At 41.7% G+C, this 19,597-nt stretch overlaps 1 long non-coding RNA gene across 1 annotated transcript in view; it reads right to left on the minus strand.

The window, feature by feature from the left end:
• Nucleotides 1–19,178, minus strand: part of LOC308060340 — a 40,624-nt gene extending 21,446 nt beyond the window's left edge. Inside the window, exon 1 of the long non-coding RNA XR_013926681.1 lies at nucleotides 162–19,178. This is a non-coding gene — a long non-coding RNA (uncharacterized lncRNA). The remainder of the gene's footprint in view (nucleotides 1–161) is intronic.
• Nucleotides 19,179–19,597: the final 419 nt, after the last annotated feature.

The following is a 19,597-nucleotide window of genomic DNA, read 5'->3' on the forward strand; positions in this document are numbered from 1 at the left end:
TGAAACTGCAAACTCTAATATAAACATCACTTTCCCCTACACCCTCGCTAAAATATTTCTGTAATTTCCAAGCAATGCCATGTGTTCTGCTACCAAATTGGATCAAGAAGCTCATGCAGCTTATCCATAATGTTGTTGTCAGAACCGTTTATGGAACATACATTTCATCCACAGGGTCTATGTCTTGAAACACAGTTTATTATTCTGAGCTCATGGCAACGCTCAGCGCTTTGGATCCAAAAGCTGCTGACAGTCCATTTTCATTTCTCAATCTCTGCATTTCTGTGTGTTTAAATCCAGTCGAGTCCTGGCAAGCTGATGACTCGAGGAGCGCACTTTCAGCTAAAGACATAGAGGAAAAGATTTTTATTAGCAGAAGATAACCATCAAACTAAATTACACCATGACTCTTTAAAGACAGGTAGATACATTTGGGTGGAAATGTAAAAGTAATTGCCATAAAACTCATCAGAAAAATAGGCATTTCTCGTACCATTTTGAAGTGATATAGCCTTCTTGCTAGCTACAAGGCAGCTAAAAGAATCCTTTATTGGAGAAGCGACCACTGCTTGTGTATTTCTTAGCTACCTAAATAATTTTAAAAGGAAGCAAAAATAATTAGGATCAAAAAGTGAACAATCTGAAAGCTGAAATATACCATCAAATGCAAGCGTGCAAATTCATACAGACTTAATTAATGAATACAGAACTTGTAAAGTGTTGCGCTCTGAACCAGCCCAGCAAGTCACTTAAGAACACTTTCTAACTACAAACACGTCACACGAGACCCATCAGCATATGACTGCAGACAGTTGTTTTCATGTGGCAATGAACAGAGATATGGTACCCAGCCTCCTGCAGGATTGCATCCTTTATGCTCATTTTTTATGTCCTGGAGTGTAAGATTTAATTGCATATACTTTTCAAATATACCGTACCTACAGACAGAGACGTAAGCATGCAGATCCAGAAGTCTGCTTCTCTACTTACATGGCTATTATAATTTAAATGTTTACATAGCCACAATTTAGGGAGAGAGTTTAAGTTCAAATAATATCACTTTTGTTAAAAGCACCTCCAGACCACCCATCAAGTCATACTTTTTAAAATGAATTCTTCAACCTCTGTGAAAGTTTTGTGCCTAAACAGGTATTTTTTTCCATCATTCTCTATTTTCTTTAATGTTTTCTTACTAGCAATAACTACCACATCTTGCTTATCATGCAAAGCTGTTAAAAGACAATTAAATGTCACAGAAAATGCTGGATTTTTCCTAGGAATTATTGCATGCCTTTAATTTCTTAGTAAATTCAGGTTGATTTAGGTGTAGGCAGGAGTTTTGTTGCAAGGATAAAAGTTGCCAACTACTATGAGTGTCTCAGAAACTCTAGGGATGAGGTTCAAGAGTTAAGAGGCAAAGCATGAGTAAATTCCAGCATTCCCAGATGTTTTCTATAAAAGCAAAATGAAACCATAATGTGATTTCATTATAGTCAACACCAATTTCCATTTTAACTCTATTAAACGATCAGTGGATCATGATAGGTGATCCTGATAATTCTAGCTAATACTTTCCCATGAAGTTCTTGCTTTCAGTGGCTTATATTTTGAAAAAAAAACAAAAACATTTAGACTACATTTTCCTTCTTTAGCTGGTTGGTTTTGGTTTGATTTTTAGGTTTTGGTACAGCCAGTCCAGCTGTTTCTCAGAAGTATGGGGCAAAAAAGTCAATAAATTTGCAAATACTTGAACTAATACTTTAGATTATTTGTTTTTTTTAGCATGCTCTTTATGTTTACATGTAGCAGTAGGGAAATGCAACTTAGCAAAATTTGTGCTGTACCCACATAAAACCTCCACTCTGGGCAAATGGTGAGATTCTAATATATATATATATTATATTTATATCTATTATAGATATTTTCTATGTATATTTTCATATATCCATTTATATATAAATACAATACATATAACTATTTACGTTATACATATATAAAACATTTGTACACATGGTGGTTGGCAGAACTTTATGGATGTTTGCTGAAAATATCACTGGGTATCCTGTCTGCACTGAGCATGCTTCGTACCCCATGAAAAAACTTATAAATACTAGGTATAGCAAGCATACCATCAGGAAAAGGTTCATAACTCTGAATTTTCACTGCAGGAATCACCCTTTGACCAGGGAGAATAAGCAGTTAAATCAGGAGCAGAGAAAAAACCTTCTTAGTTCTAAGGAATTTGCTCCCCTGATTCTCTGCTGCTCCAGTGCAAAGTGCACTTCCCTGAGCTTCCCAACCTTGACCCCCCTCCTTCTGCCCTGACCTGCTGCTTTTTTCCAGCCCACACCACGCCAGGGTGGTCCACAGAGGGCCGAGGCAGAACCGCAGAAGCCAGCTCTATTATGCCTCTATTGGAATATATTCAGTACCACATATTCCATCAGAAATTAGTCCATATTGCTAAATTGCTAACTTAACACGCCAAATGCACTACATACCTATCTGTAAAAATCAGAGCAAGGTACACCTCAAGAAGCAAGAACTGAACCCACAGTCACCTACATTACTGAACCTACATTGCTGTCCTGCGGTTAACAGACTGATCTCAGCAAGCCCCACGGTGTCCTTCAAACCTGTGCCGGGTGGCTGGTCTGTGTGAGTGTTAGCAGCTACTTCTTGAATTCATCTAGTGGAAGTCTGGGCTGTGTAACTAAATGTCTTTAGATCAGTGCTACTGACTGTCCTTTGTGGATCTACTAAAGGGAATTACATGTGGTAAAATAATTTAATTATTTTTTAAGAGATTTTAAATGTGCGGGAAGACTACACTGTCTGTAAGACTGAGTATTCCAAGCTAGGAAATACAAAGATTAAGGTTGCTCTTTATAAAATTGTCACTTAGGAAGAGTTGTGCTGAACTGAAGAGCTCCAACTGTGCCATCCCTGTTGCCTGGAAGTGTCTCCCTGCAAGCGGGTTTAATGTTGATGCCATGGGCAACAGTAACTATAGGCTGAAAGGAACTACATGAAGGCATGATAGTTGCCTGAACTGACCATTGCTTTCATCAGTGAGAAGGGTTACTGGAGATTAGCACATGGCTGCAAGAACAGCCGAAACTCATTTGTTTTGGTTGTTTTGGAACACAGGAGTGACTGTGTTCAGCTCCTGTCCCTTCCACAGGATCACAGTATGGTTGAGGTTGGAAAAGACCTCTGGAGAAGATATGGTCCAACCCCTCTGCTCAAGCAGGGCCACTTAGAGTCGGTTGCCCAGAACCATGTCCAGTTGCTTTTTGTAATAATTCCAAGGTGGGAGACCCCACAACCTCCCTTGATAACCTGTGCCACTGCTCGGTTACACACACAGTGAAGAAGTGCTTCCTGATGTTCAGAGGGAACCTCTTATGTTTCAGTTTGTGCCCATTGCTGCTGGTCCTATCACTGGACACCCCTGAAAAGAACCTGGCTCCATCCTCTTTGCGCCCTCCCTTCAGGCATATACATATACATTGATAAGATGCCCCTGAGACTTCTCTTCTCCAGGCTAAACAATCCCAGCTCTCTCAGCCTTTCCTCATGGAAGACATGCTCCAGACCCTTAATGATCTTCATGGCCCTTCAATGGACTCTCTTCAGTACGTCCATGTCTTTCTTGTACTGGGGAGCCCAGCACACTCCAGCTGTGGCCTCACCAGGGTTGAGCAGAGGGGAAGGATCACTTTGCCAAGCTGCTGGCAACACTAAGAACATTAATTTGGGAGACTGTGTCATATGTATCATAATCAGGACAAGCAAATTACAGCTCTAACTTTAAAGGACTAAAATGACCCAATTTTGCTTTTCCCTGAATTCTGTTTTGTTCATTTTCCCATCCTAACTTTTGAAAGTAGCTTTCTGAAAATCATAGAATCATAGGATCATTTCGGTTGGAAAAGACCTTTGAGATCATCAAGTCCAGCCACTGAAACAACACAGTATTTGTAGGCACAATTAATAAAATATATGTACTGGAAATACAATCCCAGTTTTGGATTTAACTCTTTAACAATTCTATAACCCAAGTCATAAATTGCATGTAAATATTTAATTACACACATTTAATGGGGCTAGGAAGGTGCTTTTCTCTGATGTAGATTTATGAAATTGACTGTAAAAAGGGATGCTACTTGACTCTCCTTTCTTTTTTATGACAGAGTATAAAGCATTGTCAGTATTTTAATATATTTAATATATTATTATTATTAATGTTAACTGGAGCATATAACTTTTTTATTAGAACTTTTCTTTGAATAATTGCTTCACATTAAATTTAAATTGTTTTTTAAATACAATGTTATGGGCATTTCAGTTTCTCAGAATGTTGTTAATAGGAAAGTTAAGAGAAGAGACATACAGTGGAGATTTAGCATTCCCTGACATAGTGGGAGCATTACTGAAGAAACTTTGCTTCCAAAGGGTCAGTGTCAGCTCCTTCCTATGTCTTGCATGGAGTAGATTCTTAGGAGAAAAAAAAAGGCACCCAGCAAAGAGAGAATAAATGAAATAAGCATGCACCGTATCGCCTGGTAGAGAGTTCCATTCATGAACGCCCGCAGCACAGAGGCAATCTTCTTAATGCCACAGGTCTTCCAAGGTGAGCTGCCCCTGGCCACCAAGCTTCCGGCAGACGGAAAAGAAACAGCGCACTGGAGGAGCAGCCTCAGCGAGTCCCCCATGGCATATTCAGAGCTACTCACAGGGCCTTACCACACGCTGTACTGGGGTCTGCTGCCTGAGGAGCCCGTGCTGCCTGTGCCAAGATCCTTGGCACCTCGGCTGTGACGGGGTGGTCCCAGGGCAGCTGCTGGGTCAGAGGGGCTGAAACCTGGGAAGCCGTGCTAGCACAGGAGTAACTTCATCAGCTGCTTCCACTCTAATTGAACTTCTCTTCTGTGCCCAGACAGCACTTTTACACCCTAGCTAGCCTCTGTCTAGCTCACGAGTACTAAGATAAACTCATCAATTAGCTTAAAGAAGTAAGGTGATAACCAGAATGATTGGATTTAGCATTAGCGACTTGTAATCTCAACATTTTTCCCACTACATCAGCTGGCTAGGACTGAGCTTTTCTTAACAGCTCAGCTACGGTGAAGTCAAAACAATCACCTGATAATGATTTTTTCTAGTTGAAAATGGACAAAATTTAAGTTATAGCTTAAACTAACCACACCATCAGTGGGGGTGCCACAGTTCAAGTCAGACTTCATCTGGCCCTAAACCCAACCCCTCCCTTGCATCGACTGGAGCAGCCTGCACAGACCTAGTGTGGTTTCACAGCACACACCAGCACTGCCTGCTGCAGGGACGTGCAGATACCTGAACTGCTCTCATGTAAAAAACGTGAGTAGGAGAAACCATATTGCCACATTATAACAGAGCTCCATATGGATTACTTTCACTGAAGACCGCTGCTGCAAAACACAGCACTACGGCCACCAGCGTGCTTCCAGCACTTGGCCTCCCTCGTTTACAGCCTGCCTTTGGTAGTTGTTATACCACACTAGAATACGGCCCTGGAGACCAACATTTACAGAGTACGGTCCCTCCACTCTCATCTCACCTCTGCATAACATGTGTGAAGGATTAAGCAGAAGTATTAACGAGCTGGAGCTCTGTCCCTGAGGGACAGGGAAGGGAACCTGCTGCTTGGGGACTGGGCAGGGAATGCGGCTCCGAAAATGTGGGCTTCGGAAATGTGTGGTTGTTGGGCTTTTTTTGTGGTTTGTTTTGTTTTAAATCGCAGAAAGCTGTTGGGGTTGCAGTGTGTCCCATCAATCAGCGCACCACGCAGTGTCTATATTAAACATCCTACCAAGTCCCATAGGGAGTGTGAAATTTCCAGTGACAGAAGATAGAAAATATTCAGCAGGTTTTCTTAAACAATTTATATGTTAAGGGACTGAAAGGTCAGTGAGCAGAAATTCTGGTTTATCTTCCTTGCATATATATTGCTTGATGATTAGGTCAAAAATGTTACAAATACAGATGCGAGTGAAAAATACGACTATTCATAGGCAGAGATGGGAAAATAGAGGGTTTTGTTATACTGTTCATTTTGGCCCCTGCACAATGGATTCAGAGAATGCTTGTGCTTTGCTAGAGAACAGGAGAGCTGCTTTTCTGTCTCTTATGGGTATTTTTGATCCTTTGCATTACCATACCTGCAAAGCTTGTGTAAAATAACTAGTAAAATACATTTTTTACCAATTATTGGCTAACCAGTGCAAAAATGCGTGAAAAGTTGGTTCATCCTTCAATGGGCATTATTAGACAAGTGCAAATTAGTTAATAACCATTCTATTGACTGCTAAGGGGTTTGATCTTGTCTTCAAACACTTGCAGGGATGAGGGGTGCCTCAGTAGATGTGGTAAGACTGGTTGGATAATTAATGCTGAAAAATCCATAGTTCACATTTCCTATTTCACAGGGTAGATATATGCTGGCCTTTCTGGGAAAATAATTCATCAAAGGTAAGGGGAGAGACCAAATTCAGACCTTCTGTGTAGGGACCATGCCTTGCCTCAGAAATGAGGCAAGAATTGAATTGAGTCAGAAGTTTTTAGCTACGAAGCTTTCGTTATGTTGAATTTAAAAGTCGTTTTCATTTCAGCAAAAAGAAATGAAAAAGAATAAAGAATTTTTAATGCATAGGGCAGGCAACTGGGCACAAGGAATTTCTGGGCTGCTTGCCTAGATCTGTCATTGACTTCTTGATTATATCTTGTGGGTCTGTTTTATTTTTCTAAGGGGAAAAAGTGCAATAATCAGAATGTTAAGAAAATGGGGAGGTTTGATTCACTGCAGCATGATCTGTAGGGTCATGTTGCCAGTTGGGTTAGGAGACCTTCAGTGTATTTTGGTCTTTATATACATTTTACCATTTATCTCTATTATGTACTGGCTATAATTCTGTGGTCTTCAGGGCAAACTTTCTATCTGGCTGTATGGATACAGTGAAAGTATCAGTGCAGGACAGACTAGTTTAAATGATATGTCTCATTAAAGAGGACATTTGCACAGGCAAAGTCACCAGGCTTATCTGAGGTGCATGAAGGTCCATGCTAATGTGGTGAAGACGCTTTGGATGCTTGAGCTAGCTCCAAGCCATGATGCAATACGCAGCATAGACTTAACCCCGCATAGGAATTTTCTACAGAGATGGAGCAAACAGAGCATCCACCTCATGCAGCAGGGAACACAGGCAGGGCTGCCTACTCTGTATTGATCCTTGTCACAAATCCCTCTTCTTGGCGAGTTTGCGTGAATGGGCTCTGTAGATAGATACATAACCGTGTGCATATAGAAACAGTTACCAGAAAACATCAAAAGGAAAAGTACGCACAGAGAGGTAGTGTGTGAAAGTCTCCCAAAAGCTCTTAAGCTCTGGAGACTTGTGGTCCTGTTGAATCCAAGGTATCTGATAAGCCCAGAGCAGCAAGAGTCTGTGGAGTGTACCCTGGCCATCAACGCAAGTGTATCAACACTGGGTTTTAGAACTCAGACTGTAGCCAAGGAGGTGAAGGCTGCTACATAAAGACACAGACCACAGGCTACAGGGTTTATATATGCCCAGGGAAGGAAGGATACACTGGTGCATTGGTGTGGTGCTCCACTTCTCAGTAAACACCCAGGGCTAGCCTCCTCCCACTGTTGCTCTAACTGGGTAAAATGAAGGATTGAGGGGGATGATTGAACGGATGGTACTAATAGTTACCTGCTATTAATAGCAACAGCTTGATTCTATTAATAATAGCTTAATTCATAAAATGTGTTGCCATAAATGTTGCTGGTAGTCTGTATCTCCCACTGAGTGGTTCCCCTACCTGGAAAATTTACCTCCTTCTCCCCTGTAGCTGGAGACACGGAGGTAACACAAAGAAGATGCTGTACTGTCCTTGTAGGGTGGATGGGGAGGAAGCGAGGATGCTCGGGGAGGGGAGGCAGGAGAGAGGAAGATTTTTACAGGGGCAAGGAAGGAGAGGCCAGCAACATACCCCAGGTATCCTGAGTTCTCTCATGACATCTAGGTACTGATATAAACATAATGCATATATTAACAATAATGCTGGCATTAAATTACCAAGATCTTTAGATGGACGTGCTACAGACTGTTCTGTCTCTTCATTTGATGGGTAAAGCAGATATAAGTGGGTAGTCATGTAACAATTGCTAAGTATTCCTGTCCACAGATGACTCTGAGGAGACTCACTCATTTTTAATGCGGTTTAATTTCTGGAAACAGTATCTCAGTCCACAGAATTTTTCTCTCAACAGTGTTAGTCGGCTTGTGAATGGACAATGAAATGTTTGCCTTTATGTTCTCTAGCCCTGTTGCTAAGAGCTATATACAATAACGAAGTGTTCACATAAATTTTCACTTTTTTTTTTTTTTTTTTTTAGCTAAAACCCCAACAGGAAGAAAAAAAATATATCTGCTGACATTGATAAAGAATTTGAAAAAGCTCCTATGGTTTTTGCCATTCCAGACTGCCAGTTTATAGTCTGGGAACATTATCACAGCTTCATTTCCACAACAAAAAGGCCCCATTCTTTTCTTGAAGGTTTGACCATTCATCCTGTCCTTGGTGTTTTGCATCAGAAATGCACTTGTGTTGTCAGCCTTTCTGTTAGCACTCACTTATGGAGGGTGCCAAAGAAAAGTCTAAGAAAAGGACAAGTGTCTAACAGGTTACTATAGTTTCTTTTGTACTCTTAAAATTTGCAGAGTTCAGGCTTTTAAACATGTGATTAACATTTGTGCATATGATAAATTTTAAAATTGGGTGAACTTTTCCCACTTCAATGTTAACAATTTCCATTGTCTGTTCTCTAGTAAATTTCAATCGCTGGTTATTTTACGGATTTTTGCTGGGCTCTAATCCTCCTAGGTTGAACTAAGCATTTCACAGACAGAACAGGAAACAGCCATTTAAATTTTCAGTGTAAATCTGACAAAATAGAAGATATTTTCCCTCCAAAGGTGAGAAAAAAGGATTTCAATTACTGCAGACTGATAGGTGGAAAGCAACTTGCTAATATTACATTACTGATTTTTTTTTCTTTCACTGTCATTTTATATAGTTGATCAGTTACAAGTTATGAAAATATATGAATAATCCACTTATGCTATGTCAGCTTAGCACAGTCCCATAAGCAAATCAAACACGATCTTGGAAACATCTAAAGTTACAGCAAAATTAATGCAGTCAAGGATGGAGAGATCATACAGCCAGAGATCTCCCATAAGTGTTCTTCCACTGCAGTATCTCAATTAAATTCCAGAACAGGCTAATTGTTAATGGAAATTATCACTTTATGATTACTTGATGTCCAACAAGAAGTGAATCAATGGGTTTAGCATCACAAAATATCACAAAACTGCATATCACAACTGTATCACAAAACTAATCACAGTTTTGTGATACAGAGTTGTGTTACACAGTTGACAGCCTGACTGGCAAACTCGGCAGCAAATCCAGTAACTATTGCATTAGCCTCCGGTGGCAGCATTTGCAGGCCAGGGGGAGGTAAGACAATATCATGAAATCTGCACTGTGCATATTCCATGATAATAAGGTGAAGTTCATTCTCTAAGGCTGCCAGGGTGATACCTACCAAAGGTGCTAGGTCACATGGCCCTTGAAAATGCAGTTGAGGCTTTGTCTGTAGGAGGGTATTACACCAACTTGAGCAATTAGACTTAGAAAGAAAAGAATTAAGTCAGTACCACTGAATTTTGTTGACGTGTCTCTTTAAAGATTGGTGCCCAAGAGAAAATAAAATGCTGCAACACAGAATTTGAGAGTAAACACCTCAGCATTTTCGTAACTGCACAAGCCGTTTTTGCTGGAACACCATGAACATTATTGCTGTAAGAAAAAACAAAGGACAATCCTATAAAACAGTACCTAAAAAGACAAAGACATTACTTGTTACACTGCTTATTTCAGGGCCAAAATGCTGGCTGTGTGTTCCCATTGCACTATTTTAATGTTCCCAGCTGGCTCCCGTAGGGGAGTGCTTACTTTTTCTCATGAAGGAATGAGACTGTTCCTTCATCCAACACAATTCATATAGGGAACACAGAAAAAGTGTCTCCATATTACATTTTTGCTCCCCATTTCCCTGGGCTGGTGAGACAAAAGGACAGTAATTGCAGATCACTAGCACTGATATGAGACTTTTGGAAAGCACTGTCAATAAATCAATGTTGAATCGAAGGGGCATAATAAGTTCCGTTCAGAAGCCTCACTCCCTTGCATATATCTGTAGTCCCTCTAGTACGTATGTGCTAGTGTTCAGTGTGAGCATCAGAACAGCAGTAAAGGCATTAATCTGGCTGCTAATGTCAGAGGCAGGAGGAAGAAACAGGACCCAGAATATTTACTCCTCCCCAAACGGCAAGGAGCCTGGAAGGAATGTACAATTAAATTAAGACCCTGGGAGTTACAGAAGTAGGGGAAGTTGTAGGTAAATTCACAGAGGTTATTGGAGGGACAGATTACCCGAGACATTCAAAAGGATTACAGATTAAGACTCATGAAACAAGTTAAATTATTGAGATTGGAGAAAGACATGGTTAGAGAAAGGAGAAGGTGAAGATGAGTTTAGCAAATTTGTTTTTGGTAACAGCAAAACATGCTTGACAATAAGGGCAGAAATGGACAAGTCTTTTAGCAATGAAGGTAAATTTTCATGGAAAGGCTTGCTAATGTCACATGGAATAAAATAATCTGATTTAATAAACGTATAGATGGAGAGGCAAAGGGAGAATGAGAAATCAAAGGTAACAGTAAGGCTACAAGACAAGGAGGACAGTAAAATTCCAAACAAACAAAAAAGAGAAAAAGGAGCATTCTTCAGACAGCTAAAAAAATCTCGTCTGAAGAGAGTTTGAAATGGCAAGGTAGCAGCAAAGAAGGTATGTCAGAGGCAAAAATCCACAACAGGAGGAAAAAATGTTGGGGAGGATGAGTTAGTCAAAATAGAGACTATAAAGATAAAAGGAGGAGAACTGAGGATGCAGATCTGAAGGGTGCCAACAGATAGTGAGAGGGAGTGGGAGGATCTACCAGAGAAGGTGCTGAAGAGAACAGTGTTTGAGGTAAAAGTAGAAAGCAGAGAGTACGGGCTCACCAAATGATAGGGTGGAAAGGAAGATGATGTGGAGAAGTGTCAGTGATCCTCAAGACTGCATGAAGCGGGATCTGCACTGAAGGAAACCCTCTGGTTTGGCTAGGAAAGAACAGCAGTGAAGGGCATCTCAGTGGATACTGAAACTAGATAATAAAGAAAGTCTGATAAATATTAGCCAGGAATGAATGTTTGGAAGTCTAATTGGGTGTGGGAAAAACTCAGGGCAGAAAGTGTAACTGTATTTCCAGGCTGACTGATAGAAGCCAGGGAACAGAGGCAGGGCAGCAGAGAAACAGCCACGGAATAAGAGAACCAGAGGCAGTAGGACTGTGTCAAACAGGGAATAGAGAGGTAATGCCAGAGAAACCTTACCCTCCAAGGCACATAAAGCATGATGAGTTTGGATTTAATTGAGAGACAAACAGAGAAGGTAGAAAAATCAAAGCAGTTTTAATTGTCTTTAAGGGGATTTTCCTATTTAATATTAGCAAAGGACTGCACATTCAAAAGGATTTGAAACTGTACCCTGCAGCTGCAAGATCCAGAAATCTCGGTAGAGGTAGTGCCATATATTAAACTGATGCTATAGTTGACCTTCTTTCCTGAAGGACAGACAAGAGATTAACTTATATGGAAGCTTTCCAGCCACTAAAAGTACAACAGAACTAGACAAAATACCATAAAATCTGTCTCAGTTATGGGGCAAGCTAGCCATTAGTGTTGAGGTGAAAATATTTTGGAGAATCATTAGGGTTGATTAATAGGTTTATAGGCCCTGTGAATTACAGAATAAAACTCTGTGGGGACCCCTATTTTCAGTCTTTCTTTTTCTAAGCAGACTACAGGGACTACTGAGGCCACACCAGCCTTGAGGCTGAAGTATCAAGGCAGGCTACTTTTGATTTCTCACCTACCTGGCACTGTCTGGGAGGAGAACTTGTGCCTAGATGATTAGTTTAGGAAGTCAGCACGGATCTGTCATAGTTTTCCAGTCATCAAAAGTCATGGCAAAGGAGGCCAGCTCCCAGTTTCCAAGCTACTTGTGGCTTACCAAACAATTCACATTGCTCAGAAGGGCTGCTGATGAGACAGGCTCTACTTGCACCTTGGCACCAACTATTTATGCCCTGGTTCCACACCGAGGTGCAACAGTGGTGTACTGTGCTGTACTGGTACCCTGGTGCTATACCCGTACTGCCGTGAAGGCTACAGTCCCCTTATGAATTAAGTAAGTTTGCCTCAGACACTAAAATATCCGTCATTTCAGCGCCAGCGCTGTATGCAGCTGCTGCTTGTCACATGCTCATCAGATGTGATGGAGTGTTAGCAGTGCTAAGAACACTGCATTAGTTCAGTACAGAAAAAACTGTTGTAAACCACTAAGTAGACTACTGACAAAGGTTGTCATGTCTTAATCTGAAATACAAAAGTGATTTTATGTATCCAACAGTGAAAATGCCAGGGCATGCTCCCTATAACCAACAAGAAATACATCCTTGAAGATCACACCTACCTTCCCTGCACCAGGACAAGATAAAGAAATTGTGCAAAGAACATTTAAATGTATTGTTCTCTCTTGCCTGTGTAGAATCATAGAATCATTTAGGCTGGAAAAGACCTTTAAGTTCATCAAGTCCAACCATTAACCCAGCACTGCCAAGTCCACCACTAAACTATGTCCCTAAGCATCACATCTACACATTTTTAAAACATGTACAGGTGACTCCACCACCTCCCTCAGCAGCCTGTTCTGATGCTTGACCATCCGCTTCAGCAAAGTTTTCCCAATATGCAATCTAAATCACCCGTGGTGTAACTTAGGCCATTTCCTTTTGTCCTGTCACTTGTTCCCTGGGAGAAGAGACCGACCCCCCCCTGCCTACAGCCCCCTGTCAGGGAGCTGCAGAGAGTGACAAGGTCCCCCCTCAGCCTCCTTTTCTCCAGGCTGAACACCCCCAGCTCCCTCAGCCGCTCCCCATCAGACTTGTGCCCCAGCCCCTTCCCCAGCCCCGTTGCCCGTCTCTGGACACGCTCCAGCCCCTCCGTGTCCCCCCTGCAGTGAGGGGCCCGACACTGAACACAGGGTTCCAGGTGCCGCCTCACCAGTGCCCAGTGCAGGGGGACGGTCACTGCCCTGGTCCTGCTGGCCACACGACTGCTGATACAAGCCAGGATGCTGTTGGCCTTCTGGGCCACCTGGGCACACAGCTGGCTCATGTTCAGCCGGCTGTTGACCAGCACCCCCAGGCCCTTTTCTGCCAGGCAGAAGGTAGAAGAGTACCAAATAATAAAATATATAAGAATAAAAATATTTTTTTTAAAAAAAGTCACCTGCCACTGTATATCTTAGCGTAAAGTTCATTTAGTAGGGCAATGACTTATCTCTTTTACAGGATGTCTTGCAGGCTGATCTTGGTAAAAATGTTAAATAAGCAATACACTTTTTAAAAGTGATCACCCTTCAAATCCCTCAAACCAAAAGACTAAAATTTATCTGCTTTGGAAATGAAATTTTTCTTTGCAACACAAAATCAGCAACACAGTAGTCAGCTTTCTATTTTAAAATGGCATGGTAGGAGAATGTTTTCAGTTGTTTGGGTTTTTTTCAAAGATTATATATTCTTTCTGGTTTAACTACAGAGACAGCCTAGCCTTGTTAGGAAGCTAGGTTGATAAAAACCTCAGAGATTCTATGCAAATCTATACATTAATACATCCGATGATTAATAGCATGTGAATTTCTCACAGCTCGGACAGACATACCTAATAAGAGGCAAGAACTTTGGTAAAACTTCTACTCAGAAAGAGACTCAGAACGTCTTTCAAGAATATCTCATTTGCACTAGTCTGTTCCAGGGAGAAATACAGATAGATACAGCTTCCCTACCATTGTCTTTCATGTAGATGTTGACAGAACTTCTAATTTCCTTTTGAAATCTTCACTGAGAAGAGTTAAGGAAGAATAAAAGGATGATAAAATCTGGCAGACGAGATTTGCCACAAAATGCTTAAAAACCAAGAGCATATATCGACTGATGAAAGGACATGGCATCCTTAGATGCATCAGAAATGTAGAGAGAAGATGCATTGCATGCAACCTGAGAAAAGGCAGGGCAGAGCTAGAAGACTGCAACACACACACCATGGGTGCATGCACAGGATATTTTGACAGGAGACGGGTGAGGTTTGCTGAGCTTTCAGCAGCTGGGTGAGCTGGCAGGTGAAGACACTGTGGATGAAGGCAATCTCACAGTGATGCTGTACACCTCCTCACTGACTAAAGGAGCTTTGAAAGCAACCTTGTCCCGCTACGCAAGGATTTAAAGCGTAAGCTCTGACATTAATCTCTCACATTATCATAATCTTCAGTATTAAAAAGTTGCTACTTTATTTCAACTGTACAGGGATTCCCTAGAACTTCTTTCATCAGGAATGGCTAAAACATTCCCAAGAGCCCTGGCACCAGTATATATATACATATATAATGTGTACTGGGCCTGCTTCTTTACTCCACTGTATCAGTTTTATTCCAGTGTAAAATAGAGAACCAAGCCTCCAGGCTCTGTGTTTGAATTGCCAGACCTTAGCTTTAGTACAGAAGAAAATAAATCAGAGTATCTGTTACATATTTCTTGTCTTTCTTATCTCCAGAGGCAAAATAATTTTGGATAGGTGTTGTACGGAGCAGAAAAGACCATGACTTTTCAGCTTTTGTGATATTTGTTGCTTCTTGGATCAGAGAATTACACTGTAATCTCAACAATAAAATAAACTCCAAACAATAATAATCCTCCAATGTTTCAGCTGTGTGAAAAAAAGCCTCCTCGGTGAGGCTTTAAAAAGAAATAGGAGGTGATGGAAAGGTTAATTTGGATGCAAGTTTATTCTTGAGGTGATTTAACTCACAACTGGGAGCAGCACTACTGAAAAGAATGCATTGAACCTCTCTGACGGGACTTGAACTCAGTCACTAGCTAAGGTCATGCCAACAAGGCTACAGCAGTGGCCCACGATCCCCAGGAAGCAGGACCAGTGAGCAGCTGATGCGAGCATTGCATACGTGCAGTCTTCAGCAGCACAGCCAAAAAGGTACCAAATGTTGCTCTGCCCTCTCCTCCCCCATCACCACTTCTCTTTGCTCAAAACAGGCCTTTAAAACAGCCTTCATGCTTCCCTCCAGCCCCAAACTTCACAGTTTTCTCCTGGTTTCTAAAAGGACATGCAAGTATAGCCTTAGATAGGAACTTGTTTCCCAAATCTAAGTTCTATGAAAAACAGGTAGATGCTTAGTGAAAAAAAAACAAACACATTATTTCTCTTCATCCTTCTTCATGCTGCAAAACAATAGCACACACACCTACAAGAGCCTCTCTCTCCCCCTGTGAACAAACATACGCTGATACCTGAACAGTTGTGGTTAAACTGATGAGTGAGCTGGAAGTACAAACTGCCGGCATGAAGAGGGTTCTGGAGCCGGGCATGCGTTTCTCATCACTGTTACATTTTCCGTAGCAGGCATGAAATCTACCCTTTGAAAAGATGCTTCCTTTTCAAACTTGTTACTGGCTTTAGGAAAAATAACACATTTCAAGTTTCTTTGCTCATTGTAAGGAAACACAAACAGGTTACAAACAACATTTTAAAAAATCTCTGCCGGTCACCTTTAAAAACCTGCAATTTTCTGTAAAAGGACTCTGCTGAATTTTCTTCCATTAAATCCCTTCTGTCTCGGGTCTTCTCAGGGCTCTGTTTCTGCTGTATGTGAAAAGGTATCTTAGCAATATAGCATCGTGTCAGGGGCAAGATTCTTCTGTGATGGGGCATGTTACCACAGCACAGTTTTAGGAATCATCTGAGCTGAAGTCAGATATTAGTTTATTTTCACAGATGTTTTTAAAAGATATGTTACACTGTTCTAGGAAGACAAGAGGAAAACCCAAGAATTTAAGATACAAAACATGCCACAGGAAACTATAGGTACACTTTTTCAAAAAGATATACTTTTAAAATATGTTAGAGGACCCAAAACATGGAAGTTCTCTTCTGTACTTAGACGTCTTTTCTGGCAGATGTTCAAATCAAGACCTAGCTGAAGAAAATAAAAGCTGCAATAAGAAAAGTCCCTTTCTATCTTCTTCAGCCACAACATTTTGACTGCCTGTCGTGCAGATCTCTTCCTAAAACATAAGTCTACTCCCAGTGCTATCAGTGCTAATGTCTCCCTAAACCAGGGGTCCTCAAACTTTTTAACCAGGGGGCCGGCGCGCGGATGCAGTGGCAGGCAGTCATCTGCGGCTGCTTGGTTTCTCCCACCCAAACCCCGGTGGGGGGGGCGGGGGGGTCTGTAAATACCGGGGGCCGGATTGAGGCCCCTGGGGGGCCGTATCCAGCCCGTGGGCAGTAGTTTGAGGACCCCTGCCCTAAATATTCCAAAGGGACCTTTACGCAGTCAACCATGGTGCATTTATCTTCACATCTGTTCCCTAAAAGTTGCCCATCTAGCTCAAACCAGTTGTCTGGGAAACCTCTCCAGTCAGTGCAGGGAGACAAGTGTCTTTGTCAGGCAAAGATACACATCCCCAGCTGTATGTTTGGCACCAGTAAGAGGAGCTGCCCTGTGCACGTACTTGTGTCAGCCCACTAAATGTGGAGCCAGCTAGCTTAGACCGTCATGTGATGACTGAAGATGAGCGAGATAAAGCTCACCACAAACTTACTGTTGCACTGGGGGCGCTGCGAGGCTCAGGTTCGCTCTGTTACCAAAAATCCTAACCAGGATAATGATATAGTGAAAAAACCCTAAAACTCTGCTGCAGACAGAAACTGCATAGATAACAGAAACATTAACACACGAGAAAGAGGGAAGGGCGGGAGCTTAGCACTTCGAGAAGGGACAGTTAGTACCGATGTAGATGGGCTCAACAAGAACATAAATAAGGAGCAGTGCTAACTGCTAAAAGAAAACAAACTAGGGTAAAATAATTGTGGTAGTAATAGATAAGCAACTTCTTACTCAAATGGCCCCCACCCCAAAGAAGGTGGATCCCCGAGGATCATGCTGATACAGATTAAAACCAGCCCAGTGGGCATGTATTAGCTTGACATGTTTAGAGTGGACAATAAGGAAGGACTAATCCTAATCGTTAGCTAGCAGATGTTTTAAAATAACAGAAACTAAGTAACAAAGACTGCTAATGTATGCAAAGATAAACAAGAACTTCAGGTAACTGCCCAAGATGAAAAGTACATCTTGAAGAGGCACCAGAGGGAGAAGATTCTGAATGTTCAGAAACCTTATGTATATGCATGAATTTGTATAATAAATATTGGACTGCTTGGTGAAACGGTGTGCAAGTGAGGAGGAGCGAGCCCCCTTGCACCTGGCCCTGCAATAAACATACCTGCTTTATAACTCTCCTGGAGTTGTAGAGTTCAATTCTGCACATCAATAACTCTCCAAACCCAATGATAGTTCAGAAAGTTGGCACTGATTTATTGCAGCTGGGTGCATGGGGGATCTTTCCTCCTAACATGCACACCAAGGTACTCGAGGGTGCACATTATATATAGACTGCTTGCATACTCATAGTACATTACATATTCATTTTCATTCAGGCACAGGACTGGTTACAAGCTGCTCGCTCCCAACACCAATCCATGCACACACTCAGGCAGCACTCCTGGAGTTTTTTACCAGCTCCACATGCTCCCCAAGCAGGGGTTTAGTCTTTTTCGGGGGGCTATCTGAGTTGGAGGTCTCGATCTCCCATTACCACAATTACCTTTGTCCTACTTTCAACTGATTTTCTGAGGATTGCAACCCCTTACCAGCTTGGCTTCCCTTGTGGCCACAACCTCCTCACTTGGAGACTTCCTCCTGCGTTGTTTACATAACAATGTTCTTATCCTTATATTCCCTTTGTTTCCCAAGATTGCCTCCCTTGATGAGAAGGCCTTTCAGTCATCAGTTTTGAAGAATTGAGATGGTGGGTACTTGAGAGGGTGGGTCAGCTCCATCTCAACTTCGGAAAATTCTTTTTCAACTAAATCAGAGTTCTGTAATTCGGGAGTTTAGGCAACTCCACCTTTGTTTAGATACCCTTCCAAGATACCTATGTGAGGAGTCATTTGCCTGAGGGACCTTCCATAGAGACGGAAGAATGACAGGCACATCCTGGGAGCGAGCCATACCACGGGACTGCACAGAAGAACATGAGAAAGGCACTCTCAAAGTCTATTCAGGCCACCTAAGACTTGCTGAGAGTACAGCAGGAGCCAAGTGCAAGCCTTTTCCATTTCAGGCAACCTGCACAAGCCATAAACAGCTGGGATGAATCCCATCTTAAACCCCACTAAACTGTGGATTTCCTGATGTACTCTACAGCACTAAATGCAATGTCGTACTTGACTGTAAGATAAACAAACCCAATAATAAGGCAAATTCATAGTAGCTTTTAGTTTTTTACAGCAAAGCAAACCAGATGTTGACTTTATGGATATGACAAACTCTTTTAAAAATCGTAGTACAATAGGACCGCAGCTGTTAGCACAGATTCTGCTAAGTCATCTGTATACATCCAAGGAGAGAATTTGTCCTTAATGACTGTGCTTCTGCTTATTTTTAAGTGTCAGCTTAAAAACATCAGTCAGCATGAAGTATTAGAGCCAAGTGGTCTCCTGCTATGCTTATTAATTTCAGTGCAGAGCCATTTTAGCTTTGTTTTTTGCCATTCAGATGTCTGTACACCACATTGCCCAGTACTTCTGCTTGCAGTACTGCAGTTCATGGAGACAGCACAGAGCTTGTGTGTCTGACAAAAGCTGCTGAAGCGTTTCTGGCCCAGAGCTTGTCCTGGAAAGTATCAAAGTCAAGTATCCAAATGAAGTATTCAAACTAGCACACCAAAAGTGTGGTTAACCTTATACTTTCAAGTTGTTATGGTATAGCATTCTTGTCCACCCCACAAACTGCTAAGCTGTAACACCACTCTCAGCTGAATGCAGAAATACCTTTTCACCAGTCTCACCTACTCCAAGTCCCGCTCTGAAGTGCATATCCTTGGTTACTTCTGCTGCTTCTAGTTTAACTGTTGTGACCTCAGTTCTGCTGGATCTTGGAACAGTAATGTCCTAGGTTGGCCTCCACCATGCAAAGACCTAACATCAAATTAATCCAGGCCTTCAGCTTAACTCTACAAACCTCATCAGTTGAAATCAGATCCTGTCCCTCCTGTTCCTTCTTTCTCCTTCTCCTTTGAGTGCCTCTCCTTACCAAACAGACCATACAGTCATGCAGGAGGTGCTCACGGCAAAGCACCGCCTGTTCATTCATTCCTTTTCATCACTAAGGTAAAAGCAGGATTCTACTGACATCTGAGGAAAAATTAAGTAAATAATACATAAAGAGAAATTATGAAG

Source organism: Falco punctatus, assembly GCF_963210335.1.
Source record: "Falco punctatus genome assembly, chromosome: 3".
NCBI classification, from domain to species: Eukaryota; Metazoa; Chordata; class Aves; order Falconiformes; family Falconidae; genus Falco; species Falco punctatus.